At 41.9% G+C, this 17,641-nt stretch overlaps 1 protein-coding gene and 1 non-coding gene across 3 annotated transcripts in view; both read left to right on the top strand.

Moving 5' to 3' along the window:
• UBE2R2 (ubiquitin conjugating enzyme E2 R2) overlaps nt 1-17,641 on the top strand; it is a 108,925-nt gene that overhangs the window by 43,703 nt on the left and 47,581 nt on the right. The window lies entirely within an intron of this gene.
• Nucleotides 10,388-10,513, top strand: LOC115836514. Its single transcript, XR_004031587.1, has one exon. It is a non-coding gene; the product is annotated as a U4atac minor spliceosomal RNA (small nuclear RNA).

Raw genomic sequence — 17,641 nt, 5'->3', positions numbered from 1 at the left:
TTTCCTCCTGACATTTTAGCCTTTTGTGTGTTTTTATTACCATCCCCTTTCCTCTGATTCCTAGTTGCTTTCCCCTGACATTTTCTGTCATTAATTAGGTTATAAGTGGCAGATACATTTTTGGAAGAGAATCCGGCATCCTGTGGTAGTGACCTGTTACTACGCCCTACCACTCTTTGGCTGTGTAAAAACATTGCTGTCAATACCTTTTTGTTTGTTCATTCTTTGAATTCTTGTGTGCTTGAAATCAGAATTTTCACAGATTCATGGTTGTATAACATCAGATTTTCATTTTTTATTTGTTTGACCTTATTTGTTCTATTTGTTTGGATTTTCTTCTTTCTAGGGGTGGTGTGGTAAAATAGAATATGAGTTAACTCAAGGCCTGGCATGTTGGTTCACACCTGTAATCCCACCAATTTTGGGAGGCTGAGTCAGGAAGATCACTTGAGTATAGGAGTTTGAAGCCAGCCTGGGCAACATAATGAGATCCCATCTCTACAAAAAAATTAAATAAATATTGTGGGTGTGGTGACCTGTAGCCTTAGCTACTTGGAAGGCTGAGGTGGGATGATCTCTTGAGCCCAGGAGTTTAAGGCTGCAGTGAACTATGATCATGCCACTGTACTCCAGCCTGGGTGACAGACTGAGACACCCCACCCTCCCACACCCTCCCCACAATCGTTAGCCCTGTGTTAAGTTTTAAAAAGCAGGCTGGGGTTGGTGGCTCATGCCTCTAATCACAGCACTTTGGGAGGCCGAGGCAGGCGGATTTCCTGAGGTCAGGAGTTTGAGACTAGCCTGGCTGACATCTCTACAAACCCCATCTCTACAAAAAATAGAAAATACAAAAATACAAAAATTAGCCAGGCATAGCCTATAATCCCAGCTACTTAGGAGGCTGAGGCACACGAATCTCTTGAACCTGGGAGGTGGAGGTTGGTTGCAGTGAGCTGAGATCATGCCACTGCACTCCAGCCTAGGTGACAGAGTGAGACCCTGTCTCAAAAAAAAAGTTTGAACAAGCTAGTCTTCATTAATTAGATAATGGGAAACAACAGTATCTGACAGTCTTCTGCAATTTTAATTTTAAAGGGTTTATTTTTTGTACTTTTTCAAAAGCAATAACATATTTAAGGTAAACTTGAATGTTTTTTGATGGAGTAAAATATGGATTGATGAAAGGGTTTTAAATCTTTTCAGTCTGTTGTTTCTTTTCCAAATGACTGTCCCCGGAGATACCATTTGTTGATCCACTTTCTTTTTTTTTTTTTTTTAAGACGGAGTCTCACACTGTCGCCCGGGCTGGAGTGCAGTGGCACAATCTTGGCTCAGTGCAACCTCCACCTTCCAGGTTCAAGCGATTCTCCTGCCTCAGTCGCCTATGTAGCTGGGATTATAGGCGCTTGCCACCACGCCTGGCTAATTTTTTGTATTCTTAGTAGAGACAGGGTTTCACTACGTTGGCCAGGCTGGTCTCGAACGCCTGATCTCATGATCCACCTGCCTCGGCCTCCCAAAGTGCTGGTATTACAGGCATGAGCCACCGTGCCCGGCCTGTTGATCCACTTTCATAGTTGGTAATAAAACTTTATTGCTTCTCATTTGATATGATAAACAACCAAAAGTTAGTAATTTCAATGTCTTCCTTATTCTCTTTTGCCTTTGCCATCATTATAACCTAGACTTTTGCTCCTTCATATCTGGTAGTTTAACCCCATTCGGTTGTCATGCACACCTCATATCCAGAACTTCTTTCGTTATGTTAGCCGCCTGCTCAAGAATTTGGGAGTGTCTTTTCCTGGTGGCTAAATTAGACAGAACTGCCAAAGATAGTATATAGGCAAACTGTTCATTTCTTTTCTTGTCAATAAGCTTGATGTTTGACATATATTTCTCTCTTTGGCTGAATTACATGCTGTGTGCTCTCATTTTTTCCCACTAGTATACAAAAAAAATGCTATCCTATATTTTTTAAAAGTTGCTGACACACTTTGCTTATAGGAGTGGTTTTCTAGCTAAGCTTCTCAGAATCCTCAAAAAATCTATGAATAGTCTGGTAAGTAGTAGAGTATGTTTCTTCTTTTTGGCTTGTGTCCTTTGCCTGTTTTACTGTAGAAGGGTTTGTCTTTATGTCTTGATTTAGAAACACTCATATAACCCTTTGAAAAAAGTTTTAAACATTTGCCCCATTTTGTAGTTTTGCCTTTAACATATAAACAGTATGTTTTGTTACATAGAATTGTTTAACTTTTATTTTATAAAATTCATCTATTACTTTCTTTAAGGTTTTTAATCTTTGATGTCATGCCTAAAGAAAGTATACCAGCGTGGTGGCTCACACCTGCTTTGGGAGGCCTAGGTGGGCCGATCATGAGGTCAAGAGATCGAGACCATCCTGGCTAACATGGTGAAACCACATCTCTACTAAAAATACAAAAAATTAGCCAGGCATGGTGGCGTGCGCCTGTAATCCCAGCTACTTGGGAGGCTGAGGCAGGAGAATCGCTTGAACCCGGAAGGCAGAGGTTGCAGTGAGCCAAAATCGTGCCACTGCACTCCTGCAGCCTGTGCGACAGAGCAAGACTCCCTCAAAAAAAAAAAAAAAAAAAAAAAAAAAAAGGAGAGAAGAAAGAAAGTACATGGGAAGCCAGGCGTGGTGGCTCACACCCGTGAGCCCAGGGCAGGTTCATCACCTGAGGTCCCAGCCTGGTCAACATGGTGAAACTCCGTCTCTACTAAAAATACAAAAATTAGCAGGGCATGGTGGTGCGTGCCTGTAATCCCAGCTATTTGGGAAGCTCAGGCAGGAGAATCGCCTGAACCCGGGAGGCAGAGGTTGCAGTGAGCTGAGATCAAGATTGCGTTGCCAATGTACTTCAGCCTGGGGGACAGAGAGAGACTCCATCTCCAAAAAAAAAAAGTACATGGTAGATTTAGTGTTTTTCTTGAAAAATTTAGAAAGAATATGATTGATGTTTATTTTGTACATTTTGGAATTGATTATTCATTATCATTTTAAACTTATATTAAGGACATTCTTCTAATATGGGGCAAAACTGATTACTAATTTTATTGGGTTTTGTTTGTTTTTTGAGACAGAGTCTCGTGTCATTCACTCTGCTGGAGTGTAGTGGCATGATCTCGGTTCACTGCATCCTCCGCCTCTCGGGTTCAATGGATTCTCCTGCCTCAGCCTCCTGAGTAGCTGGAACTACTGGCATGTACCACCATGCCTGGCCAATTTTTGTATTTTTAGTAGAGATGGGATTTCATCATGGCTCACTGCAACCTCTGCCTCCTGGGTTCAAGCTATTCTCATGCCTCAGCCTGCTGAGTAGCTGGGATTACTGGCATGTAACACCATGGCCCTGCTTAATTTTTGTGTTTTTAGTAAAGATGGGGTTTCACCATGTTGGCCAGGCTGGCCTTGAACTCCTGGTCTCAAGCAATCCTCTTGCCTCAGCCTCCCAAAGTCCTGGGATTACAGGTATGAGCCACCATGTCTGGCCTGATTACTAATTTTATCCGCTGATGTTCATATATGTAAGTATATGAGGTGTTAAAGATACTTCATCAATAAGGGCAGAAAAAAACGGAAAGGAAAAACTTCCTTAGCACTAGAATGTCTTTCCTTGTGGTGGAAAGCAGACAGGCCATTTGAGCTCCTGTGTTCAGGAGATCAGTTACCCAGGATGTCTTATCCTGGCTGTCAAGGATCCCGTTTCTTAGATTAGCCATAACAAACCATTCATAAGTTATGTGTATGTAACACATGGTAATAATAGAAACTCTGAGAGCCCAAAATGCTAAATAATTCTATTGTTATTAACAATTGAATCGACTATTTAAAAAGTTGTTATGAAAGTAATAACATACTTTGAACCTTTTCAACTCTTCTGGAATTACTCCCACATTTCTAAATATTCTTAATTTACTTTTTAAGAGATGGTGTCTTGCTTTGTTGCCCGGGCTGGAGTGTGGTGTTGCAGTCATAGTCCACTGCTGCCACGAATTCCTGGGCTCAAACTATTCTCCCGCTGAAGCCTGAGTAGCTGGGACTGCAGGCCTGCCACCAATCTCAGCTAACTTTTAATTTTTTGTTTTTTTTTTTTTGAGACAGAGTTTCACTCTTGTTGCCCAGGCTGGAGTACAATGGCGTGATCTTGGCTCACTGCAACCTCCGCCTCCTGGGTTCAAGCAATTCTCCTGCCTCAGCCTCCCAAGTAACGGATTACAGGCTTGTGCCACCACACCCGACTAATTTTTGTATTTTTAGTAGAGACAGGGTTTCGCTGTGTTGGCCGGCTGGTCTTGAACTCCTGACCTTAGGTGATCTGCCCACCTCAGCCTCCCAAAGTGCTGGAATTACAGGCATGAGCCACCGCGCCCAGCCAACTTTTAAAATGTTTTTGTAGAGATGGGGTCTTGACCTGTTGCCCAGGCTGGTCTTGAACTCCTGGGTTCAAATGATCCTCCCACCTTGACCTCCCAAAGTGCTGGGATTGCAGGTGTGAGCCACTGTGCCCAACTTACTATCTATCTATCTATCTATCTATCTATCTATCTATCTATCTATCTATCTAATCTATCTTTTAAGACAGAGTCTTGCTGTGTCGCCCAGGCTGGAGTGCAGTGGTGCGATCTTGGCTCACTCACTGCAACCTCCACCTCCTGGGTTCAGCGATTCTCCTGCCTCAGCCTCCCGAGTAGCTGGGAGTGCACCACCATGCCCGGCTAGTTTTTGTATTTTTTAGTAGAGACGGGGTTTCACCATATTGGCCAGGCTGGTCTTGAACTCCTGAGCTCAGTAGCTACCACCATGCCCAGCTAATTTTTGTATTTCTTAGTAGAGATGGGGTTTCACTATATTGGCCAGGCTAGTCTTGAACTCCTGACCTCGTGATCTGCCTGCCTTGGCCTCCCAAAGTGCTGGGATTACAGGCATGAGCCACCACGACTGGCCTTCTAAATATTTTTAATGCCGTTTTTCATTTTTAAAATTTCTAGTTTGTTGTTAACTATCATACTTCTACTGTGGAAGATGAGGATTTCACTCATTACTGTAACACCCCATCCCATAAACATACTCATTAGCTCCCCATATTTCTAGTAGTTATAGTTTTAATTTAGACTAATTTTCAGTGTTTACATTAATATGACTATGTAAATAATAGTTCCGGTTGAACCATGTTGTACACCATTATTAACCTTTTGTTTCACGTGTAGTGTAGTGTTTTGTTTTTTGTTTTTGCTGGAATTCCTCTTCATCCCTACACATTTAGTTTTTTTGTTTGTGGGTTTTTTTTTTTGTTTGTTTGTTTGTTTGTTTGTTTTTGAGATGGAGTCTCACTGTTGTTGCCCAGGCTAAAGTGCAATGGAGCGATGTCGGCTCACTGTAACTTTCACGTCCCAGGTTCTAGTGATTGTCCTGCCTCAGCCTCCCGAGTAGCTAGGATTATGGGTGCCCACCACCACACTCAGCTAATTTTTGTATTTTTAGTACAGATGGGGCTTCACCATGTTGGCCAGGCTAGTCTCGAACTCCTGACCTCAGGTGATCCGCCCACCTCAGCCTCCCAAAGTGCTGAGATTACAGGCGTGAATCACCGGTGCCTGGCTCACATTTAGTTTTCTAATGTGCTTATCAGTAATTCATCCCTGAACTCTGACAGAGTATAAAATCTCTTTAAATACACATGGTTATCATACTTAACTGAAATGTAATTACTTTTTTTTCTTTTGAGACAGAGTCTTGCTCCCTTGCCCAGGCTGGAGTGCAGTGGCACGATCTCAGCTCACAGCAACCTCCACCTCCCGGGTTCAAGCAATTCTCCTGTCTCAGCCTCCCGAGTAGCTGGGACTACAGGTGCCTGCCACCACACCTGGCTAATTTTTGTATTTTTAGTAGAGACGGGGTTTCACCTTGTTGGTCAGGCTGATCTCGAACTCCTGACTTCAGGCGATCCACCCGCCTAGGCCTCCCAAAGTACTGGGATTACAGGCGTGAGTCACCGCACCCAGCCAACATTTTTTATTTGATCAAAACATGTGAAGGTAGAAAGGTGTATGTGTCATAAATATACCAATTGGTGGATTTTCACACACTGGGGCATCTGTATATACTAGTCCTCAGATCATGAAAAAAGAAAATTGCCAGTACTACTGTAAGAAGCCCTTTCTTGTGTTCTCTTACAGAACCATCTTCCCACCTCCCAGGATAATCCCTATCCTAATTTCTAACAGTATGAATTAATTTTGCTTATTCTTGAATTTCATAATAAATAGAGTCATACTGTATGAATCTCTTTTGTGTCGGGCTTCTTTGTCATATATGTTGATGTGATTTATCCACATTATGCGTAGTTGTAGATCATTTGTTCTCATGCTAGGTAGTAATCTATAAATGACTCTTCCACTTCATCCATTCTCCTATTGAGGGTCATTTGGGTAGTTTCAGATTTTGTCTGTATGTATATTCCTATTTATGAACATTCCAGTTTTGTATTTTGGTGAAAATATTTATTAAGGAGTAGACTTTTTGAACCTTGGATACATATATGTACAGGTGTAGTAAGATTGCCAGTTTTCTAAGCTGGTTGTACCTGTTCTACATTCCTATAAGCACTATATGAGAGTTATGGTAGTTTTGCATCTTTGCCAGTCTTTTTCATTTTAGGTATTTTGCTTTTAATTTGCATTTCCTTGATGACTAATGACGTTGAACACCATATTAACTGAATTTATTTACTGGCATTTAGATAACCTCTTTTGTGAAATGCCTGTTCAAGTCTTTTGCTCATTTTTGTTTTTTTGTATTTTCTTTATTCATAGGAGTTCTTTATATACTGTGCATATTAAATCATTTGTTGGATTGTATATGTGAATCCACATACATGTATTGTGAATAACTTCTTCCACTCTGTGGCTTGGTTGTTCCCTGTTTTAATGATTTTTTTGATGAAACAAGTTCTTGGTTTTAATAAAATCAAAATTATCAATGTTTTCTTTTATGGATATTACTTTTTGTGTCCTATTTTAAAACTTTTGTCCCTTCCAGTGTCCTAAATATTCCTGTTTTTTTTTTGGTGGTAAAATATATATAACATAAAATTCACCATTTCAGTTTTAAGTGTATAATTCTGTGATATTAAGTGCATTCACAGTGTTGTGCAGCCACCACCATCATTCATTCCCAGAAATTTTTTCATCTTCCCAAACTGAAACTCTTTACGCTTTAAACAATAACTCCCTGTTCCCTCCTCTCTTCAGCCTCTGGTGGCCACTATTCTATTTTCTGTCTCTCTGAATTTCACTATTCTAAGTGCCTCTTATAAATGGAATCAGGCAGTATTTGTCCTTTTGTTACTGGTGAATTTCAGTTAACACCGTGTTTTCAAAGTTCATTCATGTTGTAGCACGTGTCAAAATTTTCCTGCTTTTTAAGGCTGAATAACATTCCACTGTATAGTTGCCACATTTTGTTTATCCACTTAGTCACTGATAGCTACCTGGGATGCTTCCATGTTCTTTTCCTTTTTTTTTTTTTTTCCCTCCCCGGTATTGTGGATAAGCTGCCCTGAATATAGGTGTGCAAATATCGATTTGAATCCTTGCTTTTCATCATTTTGGGCTATGTATCCAGAAGTGGAATTTCTGGATCATGTGATAATTCTGTTTAATTTTTTTTTTTTTTTTTTTTTTTTAAAGAAATGAAGCCTTGGTATGTTGCCCAGGCTGGAGTACAGTGGCTATTCACAGGTCTGATAATAGTGCACTGTGACCTCAAATCGGGCACAAGCAATCCTCCTGCTTTAGCTTCCTGAGTAGCTGGGACTACTACAGGCTTGCACCTCTGTGTCCGGCTGGTGTCCAGTGTACAAGTCTTTTGCTTCCTTGGTAAAATTTATTTCTAAATATCTTTTTCTTTCTGGTGGAGTTGTAGATGAAATTGCCTTAATTTCTTTTTTGGATTTGTTGTTAGAGTATAGAAATACAGCTGATTGTTTTGGGTAACTAATGTGGATGTTGATTTTGGATCCTGCCAGTTTGCTGAATTTATCATTTCTAACAGTTTGTGTATGTGTGTGTATAATCATTAGGATTTTCTATGAAGAACATCATGTCATCTTCAAGCAGAGGTAATTTTACTTCTCTCCAATTCAAATGCCTTTTGTTTCTTTTTCTTGCCTCGTTGCTCTGGCTAGGACTTCAAGCATGAAGATGATCTTTTGTTTTCTTCTAGAAACTTTGCAGTTTTAGTTTTGCAATTAAGTCTATGATCCATTTGAAATATGTGAGACAAGAGTCAAGGTTGTTTTTTCTATATAGAAAATACAGAATATAGATATCCAGTCAGTCCGGTGGCATTGAAAAGGCTATCTCCCACTGAATTGCAATGGTGCCTTTGTTGTAATGTTAATCTGTTTCTGGATGCTGTCTTCTATTCCATTTGGTTGTTTGGCCCTGCACCAATAGCACAGTCTTTTTTTGAGATGGAGTTTCGCTCTCGTTGCCCAGGCTGGAGTACAATGGCATGATCTCGGCTCACTGCAACCTCTGCCTCCTGGGTTCAAGTGATTCTCCTGCCTCAGCCTCCCAAGTAGCTGGAATTACAGGCGCCCATCACCATGCCCAGCTAATTTCGTATTGTTAGTAGAGATGGGGTTTCACCATGTTGGTCAGGCTGGTCTCGAACTCCTAACTTCAGATGATCCGCCCTCCTCAGCCTCCTAAAGTGTTGGGATTACGGGCATGAGCCACCGTGCCCAGCCAGCACAGTCTTAATTGCTATAGCCTTATGATGTCTTGAAGTCTGGCAGTGTATGTTTGAATTTGTTGTTCTTTTTCAAGATTGTTTTGTTTTGGCTATTCTATGGACTTTTCATTTTCATGCAATAAATAAATACATATTTATAAATTTTAGTATCATCTTGTCAATTTCCACACAGAAAACCTGCTGGAATTTTATTGGAATTGCATTCAATTTGTAGATCTATTTGGGGACAATGGACATCTTAATAATATTGAGTCTTTCAGTCTACGAATGTGTTGTATATCTCTCTGTTTATTTGGGTCTTTAAAATTTTTCTTATTGGTGTTTTGTAGACATTACACACATATCCCTATAGATTTATTTCTAGGTATTTGTTACTGTACATGGTATTTAAATCTTTATTTTTTATTTTATTTTATTTGAAACGGAGTCTCATGTCACCCAGGCTGGAATGCAGTGGCACAATCTCAGCTCACTGCAACCTGCGCCTCCTGGGTTCAAGCAATTCTCTTGCCTCAGCCTCCGGAGTAGCTGGGACTACAGGCATGTGCCACCATGCCCAGCTAATTTTTTTTTTTTTTTTCGGTAGAGATGGGGTTTCCGCATGTTGGCCAGGATGGTCTCGATCTGCTGACCTTGTGATCTGCCCGCCTCGGCCTCCGAAAGTGCTGGGATTACAAGCGTGAACCACCATGCCCGGCCATAATTTTTTTTTTTTTTTTGGAGACTGGGTCTTGCTCTGTCACCCAGGCAGGAGTGCAGTGGCGTGATCTCAGCTCACTGCAAGCTCTGCTTCCTGGGTACACGCCATTCTCCTTCCTCAGCCTCCTGAATACAAAATTAGCTGGGCGTGGTAGTATACGCCTGTACTCCCAGCTACTTGGGAGGCTGAGGCAGGAGAATTGCTTGGACCTGGGAGGTAGAGGCTACAGTGAGCTGAGATCGTGTCATGATACTCCAGCCTGGGTAACAGAGCAAGACAGGGCCTGCCAAGTGCCAGCCACGTCAGTGGAGGGTCAGTCAGGATGGTGGCCCCTGTCCTCTCGGCACCCTGTTCTTGTTCGGTGTCCATGAAGAATCAGCTCACATGAACTGTTTGAAAGGTGATGAATGCAGAAGACTTTATTGAGCAGTGGGTGGCTCTCAGCGGAAAGGGAGGCTGGAAAGGGGATGGGAAGGTGATCTTTCCCTGAAGCTGGGCTTGTCTCTGGCAGGCCCCTCTCTGAAGCCACAGTGTCTGAAGATAGCCGAATTTTTCCTATGCTCAGCTGCTTGTATCCTTGACACTCGGCCGCTTATGTTGCTCTGCCAGCTGAAGTCTTTTTATGGGCACAGGATAGCGGCGGGGCAGGCCAAAAAGGCAACATTTGGGCTGGAAAAATAGGGTCAGCTGTTTTCACTTAGGGCAAACTTAAGGGTGGGGCTTAGCCAGGATCCCAGCCCTTCTGTCAGTTTGACCTTAAAACCTGCAGCACATTATATAGCCTTACTAGGGGGGATGTGTGTGTGTACACACACTTTTTTTCCCACATACTATTATTGAACAATTTAAAGATTTGTAGTTGGCAGACTTTTGACACTTTCAGCAAGTTAATAAGAAAGCATGTTTTAACCACCCTTTTCTTGGGGTTGCGCTACTGTCCAAGGAGTGCATAGCGAGGGCAGCACTGCTAATGCCTACACAACACTCCCACCTCAGCTAGAGGTTTGCTTTACCTTGGTGCAGTTTTTGGAAAAATGAAAACCTGCTCTACCTTCCTCCAAAAAAATATGTCTTGATTGCTTTTGCTGATGTTATGTTGGAAACATAGCCTGTGGCAGATGTGAGCTGATGACATAGCAGAAAAACTCAGCAGTGGGAATATCCTCATTTCACACTAAATCCAGGCACAAATCCAAATACAACAGTAAACACTACATTTGCCATCAACTGAGCTATTACCAAGTACAATTGTATTTAGGACTAGGAAGCTTTTTCACATATTTAATAGTATGTTAATAAATAGGTAGCAGGAATAATTGGGATATATTTCATTATTCATATGTAATTGTTTTTTGGCCAGGCACGGTGGCTCACGCCTATAATCTCAGCACTTTGGGAGACTGGGGTGGGTGGATTGCTTGAGCTTGGGAGCTCAAGACCAGCCTGGGCAATATGGCAGAATCCTGTCTCTACTAAAAATGAAAAAAACTAGTTGGGTGTGATGGTGCAGGCCTCTAGTCCTAGCTGCTTGGGAGGCTGAGGTGGGAGGATTGCTTGAACCCGGGAGGTCGAGGCTGCAGTGAGCCCAGATTGTGCCACTGTATTCCCGCCAGGGCAAGAGACCCTGTCTCAAAACAAACAAAAACGTAATTTTTTTTTGTCATTGCTGAAATTCCATCTGAAAATAATTAGTAGGATAACAAAATTTATTTAATACTGCACATTGGAGGTTACCTAAATTTTGCTCCAAGTCAGTTTATACTTGGTTTTACATATTTACATACACAATGTTTTATTTATTTATTTTGAGACAGAGTTTCGCTCTTGTTGCCCAGGCTGGAGTGTAATGGTGCAGTCTCGGCTCATTGCAATCTCTGAGGCCTCCCGGGTTCAAGTGATTCTCCTGTTTCAGCCTCCCTAGTAGCTGGAATTACAGGCTCCCACCACCACACCCGGCTAATTTTGTATATTTAGTAGAGACGGGGTTTTCACCATGTTGGCCAGGCTCGTCTGGAACTCCTGACCTCAGGTGATCTGCCCACCTCGGCCTCCCAAAGTCCTGGGATTACAGGCGTGAGCCACCGTGCCTGGCCGGCACATCATGTTTTTTAATGACTTTTTGCTTATGCATTTTAGGGTATATCTTTCTTTGCCTAGATATTTTTTATTTTTAAATTATTATTATTATTATTTGTTTGTTTGTTTGTTTTTGAGATGGAGTTTCGCTCTTGTTGCCGAGGCCGGAGTGCAGTGGTGTGATCTCGGCTCACCGAAACCTCTGCCTCCTGGGTTCAAGCGATTCTCCTGCCTCAGTCTCCTGAGTACCTGGGATTACAGGCATGTGCTACCACACCCAGCTAATTTTTGTATTTTTTTTTTTTTTTTTTTTTTTTTTTTTTGAGACGGAGTCTTGCTCTGTGCCCCAGGCTGGAGTGCAGTGGCGCGATCTCGGCTCACTGCAAGCTTCGCCTCCCGGGTTCACGCCATTCTCCTGCCTCAGCCTCCCGAGTAGCTGGGACTACAGGCGCCCGCCAACACACCCGGCTAATTTTTTGTATTTTTAGTAGAGACGGGGTTTCACTGTGTTAGCCAGGATGGTCTCGATCTCCTGACCTCGTGATCCGCCCGCCTCGGCCTCCCAAAGTGCTGGGATTACAGGCTTGAGCCACCGCGCCCGGCCTAATTTTTGTATTTTTAGTAGAGACTAGGTTTCACCATATTGGTCAGGATGGTCTTGAAGTCCTGACCTCGTGATCCGCCCACCTTGGCCTTCCAAAGTGCTGAGATTACAGGCGTGAACCACTGTGCCCAGCCTTATTTTTATTTTTTTGAGATTGAATCTCACTTTGTCACCTAGGCTGGAGTGCAGTGGCACAGTCTCGGCTCATTGCCACCTCTGCCTCCTGGGTTCAAGCGATTCTCCTGCCTCAGACTCCTCAGTAGCTGGAATTACAGGCTCATGCCACCATTCCCAGCTAATTTTTGTATTTTTAATAGAGATGGGGTTTCACCAAGTTGGCCAGGCTGGTCTCGAACTCCTTACCTCAGGTGATCTGCCCACCTTGGCCTCCCAAAATGGTGAGATTACAGGCGTGAGTTACCATGCCTGGCTTTTATTTTTATAATGTGCTACATTTGGGGAGAATAGGAAACCAAGGAAAGTTATGATGAGGGTACATTAAGTTAAAAAGAGGATCTTGGGAGGAGCCAAGAAGTATGAGAAAGAGTGAGTAGAAAAGTTAGAGCATTAGGAGACAGTGAAATTGGAGAAGCCCAGGAAATAAAGTGGTTCAAGAAGACAAAATGATAAATGGGAAAATGCTTTTTGGTAGTCATAGATGACTAGAAAATTATCTGTTCCTCAATAAATAGGTCGTATGCATTTATGTCTGTGTCTTCTTAACTGTTAATTTCACAACTGAGTGATGAAGTGATACAGTTAGCACAATGGCTGACATATAGTAAGCACTTAATGAGTATTATTTATCACTACTTGTATCTGTCATTGTTCACTTATTCCCTCAATATAGAAAACTGAGAGTTGTCCTTGAATTTTTCTTTCTCCTCAATCCCAATATTAAACCAATTACTGAGTCTCATTGACTATACTTCCTATATGTCTCAAAAATACGTTTTCTTGTGTTTATTCCAACTGCCTCTGTCTTTGCTCCCATGTGTAAGCCTTTCTGCATTATTTTTCCCTTTGCCTGTAAGGTCCCTTTCACCTTGGCCTCAATACTTGGCTCAAGTAGCACCCCTTTGTAAATTTTACCTGAATGTCTCAGCCAGAATTAGGCATTTATTTCACAGTGCTCTTTTAGCAACCAGTAGAGATTTCATTTGAGGCACTTAATTTGTAATCATTTATTTGCATGCCTGTCTTTTAATTAAAACATAGCCATTCAGGCATAGTGTTCTAAATATGTTTATTTCCTACCTCCCATATTGGTACATGGTAACATGTTTGGTTTTCAGTTAACAGTATGTTGAGAAATTGAATAAGTGAAAATATTTACGTAAATAGTGTTTGTATAACTAAAAATAGGTGTCTGATGAGTTCATTGATTTCATTGAGGCTACACTTAGTCCATTGTCAGGATGAGTTGAAACTTTAAAAATTAATTTAAATAGGATATGCTTGTGAGTGGTTCAAGCATTTTAGGGAGGACATATGTGGTAATGGTACAGAAATGTATTTTGGAGGTACTTGTTCTTTTTATTTATTTATTTTTAATTCTATTTGCGATGGACTAGGGAAGTACTTGTTCTTAGGAGTTTGCGTAGTAGTCAAAAAAGATGTAAGGAGTTGCCTGAAAAAGAGCCTCTCAAGATTGTAATTAACTTCTGTAACAATTGCTTCCATTGAGGTGTGACGTCTCAGATTCATTTCCGTATTTATTTTTTTTGAGACGGAGTCTCGCTGTGTCACCCAGGCTGGAGTACAGTGGCGTGATCTTGGCTCACTGCAACCTCCACCTCCCGGGTTCAAGCAATTCTCCAGCCTCAGCCTCCTGAGTAGCTGGGACTACAGGTGCGTGCCACCATGCGTGGCTAATGTTTTGTATTTTTTTAGTAGAGACGTGTTTTCACCATGTTAGCCAGGATGGTCTCGATTTCCTGACCCCGTGATCCGCCTGCCTCGGCCTCCCAAAGTACTGGCATTACAGGTATGAGCCACCGCGCCCGGCCTATTTCCTGTATTTCTTGAGACAGCTGATATATAGGTCAAATTCAAAACTTTACCTCATGAATAATTTTTTTAATTAAAGACAATTTTTTAGCTGGGCATGGTGGCTCAAGCTGGGATTACAAGCATGAGGGATCATGGGAGACTGAGGCAGGAGGATCTCTTGAGTCCAGGAGTTCGGGACCAGCCTGGGGAACATGGGGAACTATCTCTACCAAAAAAAAAAAAGTTACCCAGGCATGGTGGTGTATACATGTAGTTCCAGCTATTTGGGAGGCTGAGGCAGGAGGTTCACTTGAACCCAGAAGATTGAGGCTGCAGTGAGCTGTGATCATGCCATGGCACTTGTCTTGGTGACAGAGACCTTGTTTCAAAATCTTGCAGAGCAGTTTTTAGGTTAACAGCAAAATTGAGAGGAAGTTACAGAGGATAATTTTTTTTTAATGGTAAACTTCAATATTTAAAAATTGAGGCGCCAGGCACAGTGGCTCACGCCTGTAATCCCGGCACTTTGGGAGGCCGAGGCAGGCAGATCACCTGAGGTTGGGAGGCCAAGACCAGCTTGACCAACATGGAGAAACCCCGTCTCTACTAAAAATACAAGATTAACAGGGCATGGTGGCACGTTCCTGTAATTCCAGATACTCAGGAGGCTGAGGCAGGAGAATCGCTTGAACCTGGGAGGTGGAGGTTGTAGTGAGTCAAGACCGTGCCATTGCACTCCAGCCTGGGCAACAAGAGCGAAACTCCATCTCAAAAAAAAAAAAAAAAAGATTTGGTGTGTGTATGAATTTGGTTAGCAGATACACTTTAGTACACTTGCTTAACAGTTTCAGAAATAAATGGTTAAGATTTCATATCAGGCCGGGCTCTGTGGCTCTCGCCTGTAATCCCAGCACTTTAGGAGGCTGAGGCAGGTGGATCACTTGGGGTCAGGAGTTTGAGACCAGCCTGGCCAACATGGTGAAACCTCATCTCTACTAAAAATACAAAAATTAGCCAGACGTGGTAGCAGGCACCTGTAATCCCAGCTACTTGGGAGGGTGAGACGGGAGAATTGCTTGAGCCTGGGAGGTGGAGGTTGCAGTCAGCGGAGATCGCGCCACTGCACTCCTGCCTGAGCGACAGAGCAATACTCCGTCTTAAAAAAAAAAAAAAAAAAGATCTAATATCATAGATACTACTTTAACTTAATTAAATGGACCTGTAGGTAAATGAAAGTAATTTTTCTCTTTAATTTTGTGCTGCTGTTTTTTTCCCCCACCCCTTAGCACAGCAATGGTAAAATTTCTCCTAGGTAATTTAGGGCTGGCCAACCAACTGTGACTTCTAGATATAATGAACTATTACTAAGTTATTGTTTTTACAGTTTAACAGATAGCATGATTAAGCAAAAGTTTATTGATAACTTGAATAAAAGGTTACTGCAGAAAGAACCAATGCTTATGTATATGCACTGTATAGCTGCAAAGTAAAGATAATTCCACATGTGACCTAAACATAAGACTCCCTAAGGCTATCAAACTTCCTAAGGAAGTTCAGTTATAACTCATAGATTTCATATGTACACAATTTCGAATGAAAAATATCCTGTAATTTATATTAAAACTTTTTTGGGGAGGGGCCAGGTCTCGCTCTGTCATGTAGGCTGGAGTGCAGTGGTACCATCACGGCTCACTGCATACTTGACCTCCCAGGCTCAAGTGGATACTCCCACCTGAGCATCCTGAGCGGTTGGGACTATAGGCTCAAGCCATCATGCCTGGCTAAGTTAAAAAAATTACGGTGTGTGTGGAGTCGGGGTTTCACCATGTTGTCTAGGCTGAACTTGAACTTCTGGGCTCAAGTGATCCGCCTGCCTTGGCCTCCCAAAGTGCTAGGGTTTCAGGCATGAGCCAGCCACTGTGTCTGGCCTAAATTTTTTTTTTTTTTTTGACAGAATTTCGTTGTCACCCAGGCTAGAGTGCAATGGCACAATCTCCACTCACTGTAACCTCCGCTTCCTGGGTTCAAGCGATTCTCCTGTCTCAGCCTCCCAAGTAGCTGGGATTACAGGTGCCCGCTGCCATGCCCGGCTAATTTTTGTATTTTTAGTAGAGATGGGGTTTCACCGTGTTGGCCAGGCTGGTCTTGAACTCCTGACTTCAAGTGATCTGCCTGCCTCGGCCTCCCAAAGTGCTGGGATTACAGGCATGAACCACCGTGCCCAGCCTTAACTTAGATTTTATATTTTCAAACTTAATTGAGTGTATCATTCCAGATGTCAATTTTCAGTGCAAAGTAGGTATAGACCATTGTATAGAAGATTCACAAGTGAAAAATCTTTTTTCAGTTTATAAAAATAATAACATGTTCATTGTATCAGTCATAAAGAAGTTACAAAGTTCTTTAAATGCCCCGTTCTTCCTCCCTTGCCCTCTGTTCCTGAGCTAATCATTGTTAATGGTTAGGAATGTGTCTTTTCAGTCTTTTTAAATATATACATAATGCATATGAAGAAATATATATGCACACATTGTTTTTATATATGTGTATATATTATTATTATCTTTATCCTACCCGTCCCCCCTCCATTTTATTTTGTAATTAATTTCTACTTTTCATTTCATTTGTGAAAATTTCAGAATAGTTTTTTGTTTGTTTGTTTGTTTTAAGACAGGGTCTCCACCTGTCTCCCAGGCTGGGGTGCAATGTCAGGATCATAGCTCACTGCAGCCTGGGTTCAAGTGATCTTCCCACCTCAGCCTCTTGAGTAGCCGGGACTACAAGTGCACACCACCATGGCTGGCTAATTTTAAAGAATTTTTTTGTAGAGTTGGGGGTCTCGCTATGTTGCTGAGGCTGGTCTTGAACTCCTGGGCTCAAGTTGATCCTCCCGCCTCAGCCTCTCAAAGTGCTGGGATTATAGGCGTGAGCCACTGTACCTGGCCTCAAAATGTATTTTTAAAATATGTTTTGTTTTACCTTTTTTTTTTAAATTGGCCAGGCTGGTCTCAAACTCCTGACCTTGTGACCCACCTGCCTCAACCTCCCAAAGTGCTGGGATTACAGGTGTGAGCCACTGTGCCTGGCCAAGTTTTGTTTTACTTTTTAAAAAACTTTAAATGAAAATTACTACAGCACCAACTAAATAACATGTATTTTTGAGACCTAACTGTAATACTATTATCACAACTAAAAAAGCTCGTAATTCCTTAATATCCAGTCAATGTTTACATTTCCCTTGTTCTCATAAATTTAGTTTGTTCAAATCATACTCTGAAATTACTAAGATCTATAATGGGTAAGAGCAAATTTTCTAATATATTGAACTTTATTTTCCCTTTTACTTCTTGTGGAAAATACTTCAGTATTTATTAATGCTCCTGAATACAATGATAATGATTTAACCTTTGATTTGATGATTTAAGATTATCTTGGAGCCAGGCGTGGTGCCATACCCCTGTAGTCCCAGCTACTCAGTAGGCTGAGGTGG

This window comes from Nomascus leucogenys, chromosome 8, assembly GCF_006542625.1.
Source record: "Nomascus leucogenys isolate Asia chromosome 8, Asia_NLE_v1, whole genome shotgun sequence".
NCBI lineage: Eukaryota > Metazoa > Chordata > Mammalia > Primates > Hylobatidae > Nomascus > Nomascus leucogenys.
The sequence above is the reverse complement of the archived record's forward strand: the minus strand, read 5'-3'. Positions and strand labels throughout refer to the sequence as shown.